The sequence below is a fragment of the Nannospalax galili genome, unplaced genomic scaffold, assembly GCF_000622305.1.
Source record: "Nannospalax galili isolate Female #2095 unplaced genomic scaffold, S.galili_v1.0 scaffold2267, whole genome shotgun sequence".
Taxonomy (NCBI): Eukaryota; Metazoa; Chordata; class Mammalia; order Rodentia; family Spalacidae; genus Nannospalax; species Nannospalax galili.
In genome coordinates, this window is record NW_008356240.1 from 381,247 (window position 1) to 397,894 (window position 16,648).

Consider the following 16,648-nt stretch of genomic DNA (forward strand, 5'->3'; position numbering starts at 1 on the left):
AGTGACTGAAACTTCCCACTAGCTTCTCCACAGATTGTTCTAGGAAAGCAAAAGACAATGCTTTCCACTCCAAAGTAAAGCTATACTAGGAGTGGTGGCACATGAGTTTAATCCCAGCACATGGGAGTCAGGGCAGGCAGATCTCTGTGCGATCCAGGCCAAGGTCCAGGCCAGCTGGGGCTATAGGGAGACCCTGTCTCAAAAATCAAAAGCACAAAGCAAAAACAAAGTGAAGTTAAGTCTGCAGCCTGACTTTGCCAGTGTCTAGAGCTTGCCCAAGGTCAAGTTCACTATGAAGCTGAGCTCCAGCTGGATCGCACAGCACAGTGGCCACAGCCAGAACACCTGTAGGCCCCTTCTCTCATCCCAGCCAGGAGGTCCCCTCCATTCCTAATCTTTAAGGTGAGAAGCCAAAGGAGACAGGCACAGCACTGGACAGTGTGAAGTTTTAAGAGGGCAAACTAGCTGGCTTGAGATGGAACACACAGACCAGGCTGTTTCAGGTTGCATGTTCAGAAATTGGGCAATAAGCAAACCTTGCTGTAGGTGCAAAGTACTTCCTGGAGAATCTCCCTCCTCCGGGCCCCTGGGAGAGAAGTTTTATATACAGTGCTGCTTCCAAAGACACAAACCACAGGGTTCCTGGCACAGAGTACTGGCTTATCAACTGAAGCAGCATCCTTCCGGGCCTCACCCAACTTGTTCCTCAGCCTGTAGGCAGCCTGTAGGTGATCAGAAAGGCACCTGTTGCTTGGTCTTCTAAGAACTGAGTAGATAGCTAATAGTTGAGCTGGGTATGGTGGTGTATGCCTTTAATCCCAGCACTCAGAAGGCAGAGGCAGGTGGGTCTCTGTGAATTTGAGGTCAACCTAGTCTACATAGTAAGTTCTGGGCCAGCTGGGGTTTTAGGGAAACACTGTCTCAAAGAAAAATTAAGATAGCTGATAGTACCCTGCTTTACAATCTAGTTTTCCTTCAGTTAGGCCTTGTGTTGCCTTTCATACCATCTCAAAGGAAGCAAGGAAGGGCAGACCATTGAGCACCTCATGTCTGATGGATTTCTAAACCGGAGCCAGCCTGGGTTGTGTGAAAACAATTGCTTGTTCTTATTGAAGGTGGCATTTGACACACTGGCTATAGAGAGAGAAAGTAGGTAAGTGGGGGTGAGGGTGGGTAGAATTAAGACACAGATTCTTTAGTGGAATTTGAAAAGATTTTGTTAATGAAGCTCCATCATTTCTATGGCCCACTAGTGCCAGAGAAAAGTGCTTTTTCTCTGTCTTTGCCGGTGCATATTACAAGTACTCTGTTTTATGTCCCCACCCTAATGCATGCAATAGAGCTACTCACTGTGATGTTCAGTGCAGTCAGCCGTGTTCATCTTTTGTCCCATTTTCCATAATGTGTTTTTTTCTGTTTAAAAATTAAACTCTCCCCTTCTATATATATATGCATATATACATGCGTGTGTGTGTGTGTGTGTGTGTGTGTGTGTGTGTGTGATTTTGTTTCTGGCATTTTGCAGTCCTAAGGTTACCATTTTCTCTTTCCTATTTTTTTCATTTGTTTCAAGAGTGTTGCCATTGCTATTTGAAGCATTCTCAGGATCCTTGTTTTAAAATGTTCATCAGATAATTTCATAATTTTACCTCATTATCAACATTTGTCGTCTTTTTTTCACTCCATTTTAAATTTTTCTGGTTTTCCATATTTTCTATTGAAATTTTGACATTTGGGGACCTTAGTTTTGTCTTCCATTTTGGCTGACTTTCTGGCAGAGCGCCTGCAGGGGAAGTTGGGTGCCAGATGGGATGAACGCCCAGGTTCCAGCACAGCTTCTGCTGACACCATAAGAGGGGTCTCCTTCTGGCGTGTGGGGTTGAAATCTAGGCTCCTTTGTTGATTCTCATTGATGGTGTGGGAAGCCTTGGGCAAAACAGTTGAGGTGCTTCATGATACCCTGGTGACGGTGGGACTCTAGGTCCCCTGCTTCGCTCCTCCCACGGGTGGAGTGCAGCATTTTCTGTAGTGTTTGGCTGCTGTGGAGTCTTATGAGACCATCCATGTCTGGGTTCTTTGGCTACAGAAAGTGGACTTGGATTAGCGCTCCTTTGGCATCTTGCTTCTTCATTTCATTGTCTGTAATACATGAGACAAAGAGAATGCAAAGAGCTCACAACTGTGCCACTGTGCTCCTCCTCTGACCACAAGGTCACCGGTTAGCTTGTCTTCTCCCCGCCTTCCAGAGCCTTCTTGTATCTCTTTTTCACATCATGATACCCAGACTCCCTAGTGGAACTTAACAGGAGGACTGGGACAAGGATGTCCACTCCAATTTTCTGAAACTGAAAGTTCTCATCTTACTTTATGGATCAACATCAAATAAATTACAGTCATTCCCTTGTAAACACTTCAGCATGCATGTCATTACAGCTCAATATTTGATAAGATTTTCCACAAGGTAAAAAAATTGTATCTCCACTGAAATGTACAGATCTTAAGTGAACCATTTGATGAGTATCTCTCACCCCTTTGTCAACGGATAGAACTTTCCCATCACCCCAGAAGTTTCTTCATTCCTCTCCTTCTCACTCAGTTCCTGTCTCCAGCCACCTCCTAAAGGCAAATATTCTTTTTAACGTCCTAGATTGATTTTGCCGCTTCTAGAATGCCAAATGAACGGTGGAAATAGACACTGTACACTCTTTTGTGTCTGGCTTCCCTCCTTCAGCACACTGTGTTTGGGCTTTATTTGTGTTTTGTCATCTGTTCCTTTCTATTGCTGCATGTTTTTCCACTGCACAGACATACCACAGCTTGTTGGTCTTTCTCCTGTTGATGAATACCTGAGCTGTTTCTACATTTTGGCTATTACAAATAAAGCATAGGAGAGCTGTTTTAATAAAGTGATCATAATAAGTAAATCATCATCTAAATACAGCCCTAAGCACTAATAATGTTTCAAATATCACATTCACCTCTGACATGCTGTCCTAATTTCATCTCTGTTGCTATGACAAAACATTTTGACCAAAAGTAATTTAGGGAGGAAGGGCTTATTTCAATGTACATGTTCATCATTGAGGGATGTTAGGGCAAGAACTTGAGAGGGAATTTGAAGCAGAAATCTTGAAGGAATGCTGCTTGCTGGGTCCATCAGGTGCCCATGCTTAGCTAACTTTCTTATACAGCTCAGGACCACCTGCCTAGGGAATGGTGCCACCCACAGTGGGCTGGGCTCTCCCACATTGACTAGCAATCAAGAAACTTCCTCAGAGACATGCTCACAGACTGGTTTGATCTGAGAAATTCCTCAAACTGAGACTTAGATGCCTCTAGGCTGTGTCAAGCTGACAGTTATAGCTAACCAGGATATATGCTGAGCTTATAAATTTTTGACTTCATCTATTCATGTGTTCATTCAGCTTCAATCTAATGAGCCTCTTCTCTGAACCAGGATTCAGTCCAGGCTGATTATAAGCAGGGAAGAAGAGACAAAGATCTCTCTTGGGGCAGCTGACAAGTGGTGAAAGACAATAACATGAGCAAGGAATTGACATAGGCATCAGTTAAAATACCCATACAATGTTAAGTAAGGCTGGGTGAGTGGGCAGGGTGTGGAAGGTAGCCTGTGGTAGGCAGGGTGCCACCTCAATTCTAGAAGTCAGGGGAGGCTCTTGGGGGAGATGGCTGGAAGATGGATCTTTTAGGAGCTCAGAGAGGATTCTTGGAGGATGTTGGGTTTGAAGAAGGCACAAGATTTTTTTCTTTTTGTATTTTACATTTTCATATATATTATTGAATTTTGTGCATTTCATATAACAAATTTTAATCATATTTAGAACCCCTGCCCTATCTGCACCCCTCATAGCCCATCCACCAGATTTCATGCATTCTGTCATATATGTCAAGGCCTATTGAGTCACGTTTATGGACCCACATGTCCCTCAGTATGAGTTCATCCACTGGAGCTTGTTCAGTCTATTGTTCCCTTAAAGAGGACCAACTCTCCCTCTTCCAGCAGTGATCAGCTGCCAATAGTTCCCCAGTTAAAGTTGGGGCTTCCTGCCCGTTTCCCCATTTCTAGGCTGAGTTTTTGTCTGACTTTGCATGGGTCTTTGCATGTTGTCACCATTGCTATAATTTCATATAAACAAGTTCCAAGAAGCCTGGAAGTCTCTGTTTCCTGACACAAGGATTTTTAAAATCTGTACCTTTGACGCTTCTTCATTCCTGGGAATGCAATGTACCTTAAAGTGACTTACATATCATCTGTGGAAGGTGGGGAAGAGCTAAGGCCTTGACTTTGCATGGATCTTTGCATGTTGTCACCATTGCTATAATTTCATATAAACAAGTTCCAAGAAGCCTGGAAGTCTCTGTTTCCTGACACAAGGATTTTTAAAATCTGTACCTTTGACGCTTCTTCATTCCTGGGAATGCAATGTACCTTAAAGTGACTTACATATCATCTGTGGAAGGTGGGGAAGAGCTAAGGCCCAGAGAAGTTATACTGAGCTTTGGGAGGGTTACAAAAGAGCCTTGTGTCCAAAGCCAGGCTCAGCCACCAGTCCTCAATAAGTCGATTAAAAGAGCCAAATTAAGTGGAAAGCAGAAAAAGGAGACTTATTCACTGTGGTCACATTGGGAAGAGGGACAGATAGATCCAGCGATCCCTCAATTCTGTCTTAGGGGTCCTAAAGTGAGATTCAAGTTTAAATAGAGATCAAAGAAATGGACATCTAAGCAGTCTTGGTCAAGGTATGGTCCTATCCATCATTGAATCATTGTCTGGGCCCTGGTCTCATCCTATTAATGTGGTCAGACAAGCTGTTAGAACTGTGTGAAATCTCTTTCCAAAAGAGAAGTTCCCCCTCTGGCTGGGGTCTTTCTTTCTCCTAGCATAAGATTCCTGGGGACATTCCCATTTCTTTGGGGTCCACTGTTTGAATAGTCTTATAGTCAGATTGAGAGATGTAAGTATCGCTTTAGAATATCTTCTCTTCTGCCTGGCCCTTTACAGCAACATCTGCCCTAGGGTGCTGAGGCAAGGCCCACAACCCAGCTACCAGGACAGGCCTTCTCCTTCAGTGCCACCACACTCTGCACCTCTCTAGCCCCCTGCCTGCCCCTCCCCTTGTTCAGGGGCATCTGCCAGAAGTGGCAGCAGAGTTAGAAACCCACAGCCATAGCATGGGTGTGGGTGCCTTAGGGAAAGCCTTGATGTTCAGGGAATCTTAGAAGCTGTGGAAGTTATAAAACCTTGGCGATGGTTTGTCCACACACATGTCCTCTGAGCCTTAGTACCTTTGTGACCAGGTGCTCAGTAGAGCTTAGGTCATATGCATAGGGTCTATCCCATTTAGCTTTGTGTGGTACTGGGAACTGAATGTTAGGGCCTCCCACATGCTAATGCAAAGCTCTACCACGGAGCTGTATCCGTATTCCTCTTTCTACTTTTCATTTTGAGACAGACTCTTACTAAGTTGCCCAGGCTGATCTTGAACTCAATCTGTATCCCAGGAAGCCTTCAGCTTGTGATCTTTCTGCCTCAGCCTCCCATGTAGCTGGGATCACAGGCCTGTACCACCAGGTCCAGCTTATCGCATTTTGTCCTTGCAACCCCGTGGGATTAGTGGGTAGTTCAGTGCTCTCTGCATACAGATGGGACACTGGAGATTTAAAGAAGCTGAGCAGTTTGCCCAAGGCTGACGAGAGGCAAACACAGCATGTTAAGCCAGGTCCGTGTGGCTTGGGTTCTTTTGCTTTTAGCTACTGGGTTTGTTGTTTGCTCAATTCTGAACAGAGGGGAAGAATGTTCTCTGGGGATCAGGGTTTACAGAGGTCAAAAGGAAGATCCTAGAATAAATCTTTTCCTTGGTTTCCAAGATGGGGAGAGTATGGTTCTGTGCCAGTGCTGGGATGTTTAGATGGGAAGGATGCAGGCTGTGGGCCTCCATGTGGAAGGCAGCAGGGGTCAAGGAGCAGGATGGGATGGGGGATGGTGGCCAGGACAGGGTCCTGGATTCTGGAACTGGGCTCATTTCCAGTCTCCAGCAATACTGAGAGTTTGTTGGAGCCCCTTCATTCCCATTTCCACATTGGTAAAATGGTGACTAACAGTACCCCCTGGAGATTTGCTGGGTGAGAGGATACAATGCACATGGAGTGCTCAGCTGCTATCAGGCTCGCAGCAAACGCCTCATAAGTGCTGGCTGCTGTTTTTACTCACCATTGTTCTAGAAAGCTCAGACACTGCAAGAACAATGCCTTTAGGGGCAGAGAGGCCAGGAGCTGCCCAGGCCGCTGCCTTGCACAAGAGTGGGGGTGACTGCACAGCCCAGGACCTGCAGGAGGGTATTTTTAAGGGGACTCAGTTTCCTGTATCAGTGGGACCAAGTGACCTGTGGGGTGCCTTCCAACCTGCAGAGGTCAGTTTGCTCTTTGCTACCGTAGCTGCTGTGGCTCCAGCAGAGAAGGGAGAAGCAGCTGGGGTTGGCCCTTGGCCGCTCTAGCTGTCGTCTTTGGAAACATGTTTCTCTGCTCCAGAGGGTTATAGATGACTGAGAAAGAAGGTGAGTAGAAGGCTGGACTTCACAAACAATGGCCTGCTAGCTTGAGAGAGCTTACTTGCCATAGACAGTAAACCAGGATCCCATCACTGTGAGCTGTGGTGCCCCTTGTAGGCCCTGCACCAATGAGAGGTAGTTTGCAAACTTATTATAAACAGATTACATTTCCTACCCTAATGTGGCTGCTGGCTTCTTGCCCGTGAATTTTAGCCTCCGGGAAAGAAACAATTCCTTGGGCCCAGTGTTCTGAGTTTTGACCTTCCATAGAGGGCTTCTCCCAGGTCCCTTTAACAGTTCTCCCTCTCTCCTTCTTTTCAAAAAGCCCTCTCTTCTCTGGGCTTAGCCAGAATTCTTACTGGTGGCACCTCTATCCCAGGAAGCAACCTTGATGGAGACTCTGGGCGCCCAGATGTTTGGTCTTACACAGCAAGCAACTGCTTTCTTCTGGGCCTTTCTTATCCAAAATAATTTGAAAAGGGCCCAGTTAAGGAACAGGATTCTAGACAGATCAGGAATGAAAGTGTGCAAGCACAGGGATGTCCTTGACCATTTGGTGGTCTTGTGTGCATGCTATACATGTTTGTGCCCACCTGCTTACACTTAGTGCATTTACACATGAATACTTATACATAAATATACATATGTTCATGCACATGAACACACACACACACACACACACACACACACACACACCAGGGAAACTCAAGGTTACAAAAGACACTTGCCATATCCAACAGTGTTAGATCCCATCAAGAAGTCAAGGAGGAAGAAGGCTGAAATATTTCTAGACCATTCACTAGATGTAGAGATTGGAAATTTCAACCACAGTCATGCTCACAGACTTGTGGGAGTCATCCAGGCCTCCCATTCAGCATTTGTTAGTAGCTCATCTTTAGAAGATCTGGGTGACTATTTAAGATTAACCTTCAGTTTGTGTTGCTGCTCAGGTTCCTGGAAGACAAGGCTAGCCCTCAGCTCAGGCTGCCTGACCACCTGCCTCCTGGCAGGGCCCTGAGGCATGGCTGACAGGGGAGAAGTGCTACCTCTGGAGGGCCAGGAAAGCCTCCCAGGGCTTGAGCCCAGGGATGAGGGAATTCTCTGGTAACACCCAAAGGCAGCTGGCCAGACCCTTGACAGCCAAGCTGCCACATCCTTCACAGAGTGACAGCTGGGAGCTTGCTCAGACAACCCCTCCATGCAACCCAAATGGGGTTCTGCATTCTAGGCTGCTGCTGGAGGAACCAGAGAGGGTGTGCCAAGCCCAGCCCACTTGGTGTTTGGCACACAGCAGTCACCCACAAGTGCTCAGTGATCCAAAGGCACATTTGGAGGCTGGCAGCAAAATGTGCAGATGCTGTGACAGAGCAAGAAGCCGGCCATGACTGACAGAGGGTTGATCCCACTCTGTGGGTGCTGTTTTGAATTGAGGAGGGTCAAGAAAGACAAGTGGCAGGGAGATTTTATTTTAAACCTGAACAGAGTAGAATTAGGTGACCCTGAGCTGTGAAAAAGGCCCTGGTCATAAACGCATTCATCATCAATTAACACCTCCAAGTCCTGAGGCTGGCCAGCAGCTGTAGCAGTTTGGTTATTTGACTTCTTAACACTGCTTTCCTCCCCTGCTTTATCCCTAAGAGGATTTGGAGAAACTGCAAGACTTACTGCTAATATGGACTTACTAATACAAAGCTGAGGTGTGGCCCCAACCAGGGATGTAACTTCACATTCAGGACAGCTGAGCCTGAGCCCAGCAGGCCCTCCTCACTGTCCTCACCCCTTGGGCACTCACCCCCAGTGTGACAGCCACAAGACAGTGAATGGAGTCTGCCTGGATACTTAGTTGCTTGCCTGCAGAAATTGGCTGCCTCTGAGAGAAAAAGAAGGACATGGGTTTTATATTTTCTATTTTAAAATGTTTTTAAAAAGATAATCCTCACACGTGGTACAAATAAAAGATTCAAGTCAGTGTTTGGAGAAAGGCCCCTCCTGCTTCTGTCTTGCTTTTTGAAATTTGTTATTATTGTGTGTGTGATGCCTGTGTAAGTACACATGCCGCACGGTGCCTGTGGGAGTCAGAGGACAACTCTGTGCAGTTTGTTCTTTCCTTCCATCTTTACATGAGTTTTGGGAATCACACTCAGGTCACCAGGTTTGCAGGGCAAGTGCCTTCACCCCATGAGCCATCTTGCCTGCCTCTGTTTCTGTCTCTTAGGAATTGTTTCTCTACCACTGCTAGCAAATTTCTCAGGATCCATGGGCGTTATTTTTGGCATGTACAAGCTAGGATACCTTAGTTTGTAACGTGAAGGGTGGCATGCTCTGCCACTGTTTATTTAACCAGTTGTAGAATGTCAGACATTTGGGGCTGTGTTTAGTCTTCAGGGAATATAAGTGTTGCTGTCTAAAGAGCTGTATGGGTACGCACAGCTCACACCTGGGTGAGAATATCTTTGGTGAATTCTCAGAAGCTGAACTCCCAGGTAGGGAATAATAGTTTTGATAGATACTGACTGTCAAATTGGTTTCCGTCACACTTGCTCCATTTTACAAACAAGTTACATGCGGAAGGACGCTGTTGCCAGACACACTCAGTTAGGGAAAATTTGGCAGTCCCAAAGAGAAAAAGTGGTACTTTGGTTTAGATTTCGGCTGCGTTTCGTTTACAGTCAGTGATGTTGGACATCTCTTCAAATGCATAACAGCCGTTTGTATTTCAGTCTCTATATCCCATCAGCTCTTACCCTTTGCCTGCATTTTAGAAATTGACGACTAAGGCTTTTGTTGATTTATAGGCACCCATGTAAACTGAGGCTATTTCCACCTTGCCCAAGATGTTAATTTAAAATAATTTCAGTTTGGATGTGTGTGTGTGTGTGTGTGTGTGTGTGTGTGTGTTGTGGGGTGTGTGTATTGTGGAGTGTATGTGTGTGTGTATTGTGGTGTATGTGTGGTGTGTGTTGTGTTGTGTGTGTGTATGTGTGTTTGGCCACAGGGCCCTGTGATGATTAATCTTCATTGTCAGCTTGGCTGGGTTTGGGAGTGTCTTTGAGGATGTTTCCAGAGTTTAACTGAGGAGTGAAGAACCACCCTGAATGCAGGTGGCACCATCCATGGGCTGGGATTCCAGACTAAGAAGAAGAAGGGGAGAAGGAGAGACTGAACTGAGACCAGCATTTCCTGCTTTCTGCTTCCTGGTCTGTTCAATGTGAGGAATGCCGGCTCTGCTTCTGGCTTGTGAACTCTGCCCTACTGTTCCTGCAGGATAGACTCTACCCTTCATACCCTGAGCTAGTTAAACCTTGACCCCCAAGTTGTTTGGCTTTTTGTTTTGGGGGATTTTTTTTTTTTTTTTTGGTTTTGGTCAGGTATTTGATTAAAGAAATAGGTAAAGTAACTAATACACTAAAAAGTTTATTTTTGCATCTATATGTGTTTATGTGGAGTGCTTATGTGGTGTATGCATGTATGTGTGTGTGTGTAGAGTGTGTGTGTGGAGTGTGGGCATGGTGTATATATGTTTGCATGTGTCTGGGAGTATGTATGTGTATGTGGAGTCCAGAGGTTGAAGTCAGGTGCCTTCATGGATTGCTCTCTACTTTCTCTGCTGAGTCAGGGTCTCGCTGAACCCAGAGCTTGTTAACTCAGCTAGTCTAGTTAGCTGGCTTGCCCAGGGCATCCAATGTGTCCACCCCGTATCCACCTCAGCAGCCCACCCTGATTACCAACATTTATATGGGAGCTGGGAATCTGAGCTCTGTGCTGAACTATCTCCCTAGCCCAAAGTATCATTTTTTTAATGCAATTGTTTTAATCAGTAAATAAAGTTCATGATTTCTCCCCTTTCAGTTTTTCATTTTTTATACATACCGAAACGTTCCTCCTCATGAAAAGAATCTTTTCAGTACTTTAACATTTTAACTTTTTCCTTGTGCTCGTTTCCCTTTCTTTTTCTCCAGATGACTGCCGTTTTCCCAATATCATTCACCACGTGACCCATCTCTCCTCAGTAATTTGAAATATTGCCTGGTTGTAAAGTCCTTGAATATACTTAGCTCTCCGTTGGGCTTTTTCCTCCGAGGAACAGGGATGCTTTTAAATGAATGACACATCATACCTGGGCTCAGAACCCCAGACCAGGAAGCCTCCCCAGTGGCCTTCTTATTATGGTTTAACACTTGGAGAAAAATACTTCTCATGTCAGAAAAATCCAACCTTTTCTATGTGCTCAGCCTTCTATTTTATTACATCTTTTATAAAAGATTTAAAAATGTTTTGTGTGTATAGGCCTGTTTCTTTGCGAGGGAACAGGGTATACGCATATGATGCAGGTATCCATGGCAGCCAGAAACAGATCCCTTGGAGCTGGATTTACAGGTGGTTGTGAGCAGCCCAAATGTGTTAGGAATTGAGCCTGGGTCTTCTGAGGTATATACTCTTAACTTCTGAGCCATCTCTCCAGCTCCACTGTTCTACCACATTTTCCACTTTCTTTTACCTCATTCATTCTCTTGTAGGCTGGTTCTTACTGCTTTGATGGTAAGTGTTCACACTGCTTGCCCTGTGTGAAAATAAGCCCAACATTTGATCTGTGAGAGAAGCAATCTAACTCGGAGCAGTGACAGAAAGAAAGGGAGGTGGAGGAGGGAGCCTAAGCCCCATGTGGAGCAGAAGTCCTCTCTACCAGCCCTTGGAAGAGCCAGGTTCTTGTCTGCTGACATCCACTGGAAGCTATATGTCTCCTCTGAGGGCCCAAGTGTGGCTCAAGTCATTTTGGGCACACTAATTTTCTTCCTAAGGACTTGTCAGGAACAGGCAGGAGATGTGCTGTTTGGGGAGACCAAATCAGGAAACTCAGAAGCCTGACACCCATCTGATATGTGCAAGAAGGTGCCACAGACCCTGAAGATCCACATCTTGTCCAGGCCTCACATAACCACTCTCGGCAACTGTTTCAGGCAGTGCGTGGTTTCCTATAGTCTCTAAGCAGGCTCACTGCCACGCTTAGCACACACTGGAACACACTCTGCCTTGGTTTTGTTTGATGTTTTTACCATGTTAATATTTTGTCCTCACTGTTTCCCCCCCTAAAAAAGCAAATTCACCTGGTAGGTCATCACTAGAGATAACGATTAGAAAGAAGAAAATACAATTTTTAAAAAACTTATTTAATAACCACATGATTAGAAGAAGCATTCCTTTACAGCTTTAACATATCCAATAACAATTTCCAGAGCAAAGATACATCTCTTTCAAAAGTGGCTGTAAATTTTTAGGTTCACAGTTGAATTAATACAGTTATACAATATTGAACTGAGTATAAACCCTGTAAGACATAAAATTGAATGAGTTTTTAACCTTTGAAAAAGATCTCCATTTCATTTTAAAGTATACTATTTCCTACAGAAAGACAAATTTTTAATGCTACTAACGCTTAGATGTTTGCACATGTGTCTCTAATCTCTATGTATCTGATTATTACTAGTCACAGTTGGTTACACTCAGATCCTTGGCACCTGAGTATGGATATAAAGTCATCAGGTAGATTTCAATGGTAATGTTTATCACCTCTACTAATTAACATGAAGTAAATTTTTATGCTTCTTCTTCAGATATAACTCATTTTTATTTGTTGATGTTTTGTTTGTATATCATACAGAACACCCCAAACAATCTTATTCACCTATATACCCTCTTCCCAAATGACACCCTCCCATAGCCTCCCCTCACCCCCCCACTGGAGTCCATATACTCTGTCACCCCTGTTACTGTCCATTGTGTTGTCAGGGCCCCAGCTGTTCCTCAGTGCTTGTCCACCCACTGAATCTAGTCAGCCTATCTAGAGATCCTTGTTTTAGGAAGATCAGCTGTTCCTCAACTAACAGCAATCAGTTGTTAATATTTCTTTAGATAAGATTGGGGTCTGCTGTTCATTTTCCCAGTTCTATGCTGGGTTACTGTCTGGAAGTCTCTTGAGCCACCCTGGCCAACAACTCAAAGGAAGGTATCTCCTGTCTCACATTGTTTCTTGTTATATAGCCTTTAGCTATACATATGGACTCTTCAAAAATTATATTGACCCCTTTAATCTTTGGTTAAACTTTCTTTTGGGGTGTTTAAGACTCTACACCTGGCCTAGATAAACCAATTTATTTTTACTCTTAAGGTCATTTGAGGATCTGTTCCTCAGGGGTCACATGGGCTTGGGAGGAGCCCCTGGCTCCTTTCTTTTATCAGTTCCATCTATGTGAAGATAAGTCAAAGGTCCTGCTTGACCATGGCTGGCTTCACTTGGAAACATGGAGGAAATGTTTCCTCTGTGTTGACCCTCCTCTTTGTAGGCTGGACACTGATTCAAGTCCATCTGGTGGGGTCTCCACAGCCTCCTTGATCAAGAGGACAGATGACTCACTACAGTTACAGGACATTTTGAGAGATGCTCCATAGTCCCCTGGAACTTAGTTGACCTAGGAGGGCAAGGAGCTAAAACTGTCTTTTATGTCCCTCTGGCCAAATTAGAATAGGCCTCAAAGTATGGCTGTTAAACATCCAAGAAAGTTAGTTCCACCAGTCTGGTACTTTTAATTACCATGTGCCATGTAGATAAAGCTTGGGCAAAGACCAAACATTCTCAGATAAACCTTGCCTAGACAGATATTATATTCCTTGATCTAGTTGTATGTATAATTTGTCAGTAGGTTTTCAGTCTAATATGGTTCCCTCTGGTTTTTTAAAACTGGCTAGGCATTATTTATCTCTCGCATCATCTAACCCTTCCACCATGGTTTTCCCATTTAAGGTGCCTCCATTTTTTCCATTTCTCCCCTACTAATACCCTTCTCCTATGGTCCCACCTCTCTTGTGCTCCTTTAACACTTTTCTCTATGTAAGTGTGAGAGTGGTGCTAAAAGTGTAGGTCAGTTGATAGGGTATTTGCCTAGCCTTGTATGAAGGCCTGGATTTAATCCCTGGCACTGCACAAGCTGTGTGTGGTGGCACATCCCTGTAATCCTAGCACTCAGAAGGTAGAGGTAGGAAGATCAGAAGTTGAGGTCATCTTTAGCTCCACAGAGAGTTCCAGACCAGCCTTGGTTACACAAGATCCTGTCTCAAAACAGGTAAAACATATTTCACTTTACAAATGTATTGTGATTTATTTAACCATTTCCCAAATGCTAGTAACTACATAAAAAATAATTCCTTGAAGAGTGGAACTGGCTTAGAATCATCTCAACTAACCCTCCTGAGAGTCCTGGGAACAGAATTAAGATTATCTTCAGTTAAGGAAACCGATGGTGCTGAAGGTTAAATAAAGCACAGTAACTGAAGCCACAGCTGGTGTAGGGAGCCTGGAGCGTAAAGCCCAGGTGTATGGTGAATATTTCCAACTGCGCTGTCAGCTATGTCCCTGAACCCTTGCATTTATTACCTTCTTACCCATAGCCATGGTTTGGTTGTGGTTCAACTATCAAAGATTTATGTGCTAGAGATAGTGTAGAGATAATGAGGTCGCGGCATCTTTACGGGGTGGAGTCTAGAGGGAAACAGACCAGTACGTCACCCTCACTTTCGTGGGACTAGATTAGTTCTTGCAAGAAGGGGCTGCTATGTGTGAGCCTGGCACCTCTCTTGAGCCCCTTTGCTGTGTTCCTCACCCTCACTGTAGTGTACCACCTGCTAGGGGGACCTCACCAGAGGCAACACTGGCATGCTCTTCAATTGCTAGAACTGTGAGCTGAATAAACTTCCTTTTCTTAGAAAGAACCTCACTTCCAAATTTCTGTTATAGCAAAACAAAATAGACTTAAAGTCATTGTGAAAGAGAAGCATTAGCTTACTGGCTTTAGTTGCATGTTTTTGGTTGCATGAGTTTGAATATATTTCCATTATTTTTAATTTTTAAATATAATTTTAATTTTTGGTTTTTTGAAAATTTCATACGAGTATTGTAGTCACATTATTTCTACCACTCCCCATTACCTTCTACTCCTCCCATGTTCCCCTGCTCCCTCGCAATTTCCTGAACTCTTCTCTAATTATTATTGCTATCTATCATCTATCTATCTACCTATCTATTATCTATCTGTCTGTCTGTCTGTCTGTCTATCTATCATCTATCTACCTATTATCTATCATCCATCTATCTATCATCTATCTATCTAATCTATCTATCTCTATCTCTCTCTCTCTATATCTATCATCTATCTATCTATCTATCTATCATCATCTAATCTATCATCTATCTATCCATCATCTGTCTACCTATCATCTATCTGTCTGTCTGTCATCAACCAATCATCTATAATCTATCTAGTTATCAGTCATCTATTGTCTGTCATCTATGACCCTGGCTCTTCATCTGAAGATGACACCTTATGAAATTTCCCCATCCATATTGTCATGTCAGCTGGTGTTGTCATATGCAGGTCTTGTTTAGGAAACCATGTTGTTGAGATTTCCTGGGTGCAGAGTCCCTGTCATGTCTAGAAGACATTATCTAGCAGCAGACATTCTGGTCCTCCGACTCTTACAGTCTTTCCACCCCCTTTCCATTATCTAGACAAATACTTAGGTGTAAGGGTTGCATTGTAGATGTACCAATTGAGCTGGGCATCCCACAGTCACTTACTCTTTGTATTTTGACCAGTTGTGGATTTCTGTAATAGTTTCCATCTGTTGCAAAAAGAAGTGTCTTTATTGAGGGGTGAGAGCTACACTTCTCTGTGGGTGTAAGAATAAATATTTAGAAAACAGAAATTATATTGATTTAGGAAAATGGCAATAGTTTTTAGGTTTTCCTTTAGGGTCTGTGACCTCTCTAGCCATGAGTATTTGGCTAGGTTTACAGTACCAGGCATGAATTCCCTTTCTATTGAGCAGGTCTTTAGTTTAATTAGATAGTTGTTGGTTACCCCCAAAATAAACATGCCACTATTGCACCATTAGGGATATCTTTCTAGGTGGGTCATTGTTGAGGTTTGTAGGCTTTGCAGCTGGGTAGGACATTGTTTGCTTTTCTTCTGGCCAGTTTGCATAACGCCTTCACATTTTGAGAGCTAGTCCTCAGGGAGGAGGCTTCCAGGTCAGTTCTATCTCAGTTCCTTCAAGTCCTGTATGTGGTGTCTTCAGCAATAGAGTCTTAACTTTAAGTTCTTGGAGGCAATAAAGTGCAAAGGCAAAAAGCCTGTATTGTTTAGTGAGTCTCTTTGACCACCCTGACCAACAACTCAAAGGAAGGTTTCCCAGGCCTGGCACTGGGTTTTTGTTAGATAGTCTACAGTACTTGGGGAGAGCATTCTCACACCATGTGGTATAAAACCATTATATATGTGTGTGTATGTGTCTCTCTGTGTGTATATATACAATATGTATTATTAAGAAGCCTATAAAATAATGTTTCCCAATGTTTTTCAAATATCCTTGATGTTAGTTATCACTTTCCTCCCTCTACCTCTGTGTTACCCCCCTTTCCAGTTAAAATTGCCCCTACTTTTCCCATTCTTCTCTCAATAGCACCTCTGTCCTACTGTTCCTCTCTCTAGAGCTCCCCCTCCCCATGATCTCTTCTTACTTCCTTGACTTCCGCAGTAACTTCAGGCTATACACTCACTTCTAGAGATTCGAGCTAGGATCCACAAATAAAGAGAATATGTTGCACTTGTCTTTCTGAGTTTGGATTACTTCATTCACTGTAATCTTTCCTAATTCTATCCATCTACCTGAAAATGTCATGATTTCTTTTTTTGCAGCTGAATAGAACTCCATTGTGTATATTATCATATTTTTATCAATTCATCAACTGAAGGGCATTTATGTTGTTTCCATTTCCTAGCTATGGTGAAAAGAGCAGCAATGAACACTGCTGAGCAAGTATCTCTGTGGTAGGATACTGAGTCCTTTGGGTATATGCTAAAAAGTGGTAGAGCTGGGTCATATGGTCTATCTACTTTTTGAGTATTCTCCACACTGCTCTTTGTAGGATGGTCATTTTCACAATATTAATTCTGATAATCCATAAACACGGGAGGTCTTTCCATTGTCTAGTGTCTTCCTCAAACTCTTTCTTCAGAGATTTAAAG

General features: G+C 43.7%; 1 long non-coding RNA gene across 17 annotated transcripts in view; it reads left to right on the forward strand.

The window, feature by feature from the left end:
• LOC103750961 overlaps positions 1-16,648 on the forward strand; it is a 246,128-nt gene that overhangs the window by 124,497 nt on the left and 104,983 nt on the right. The window lies entirely within an intron of this gene.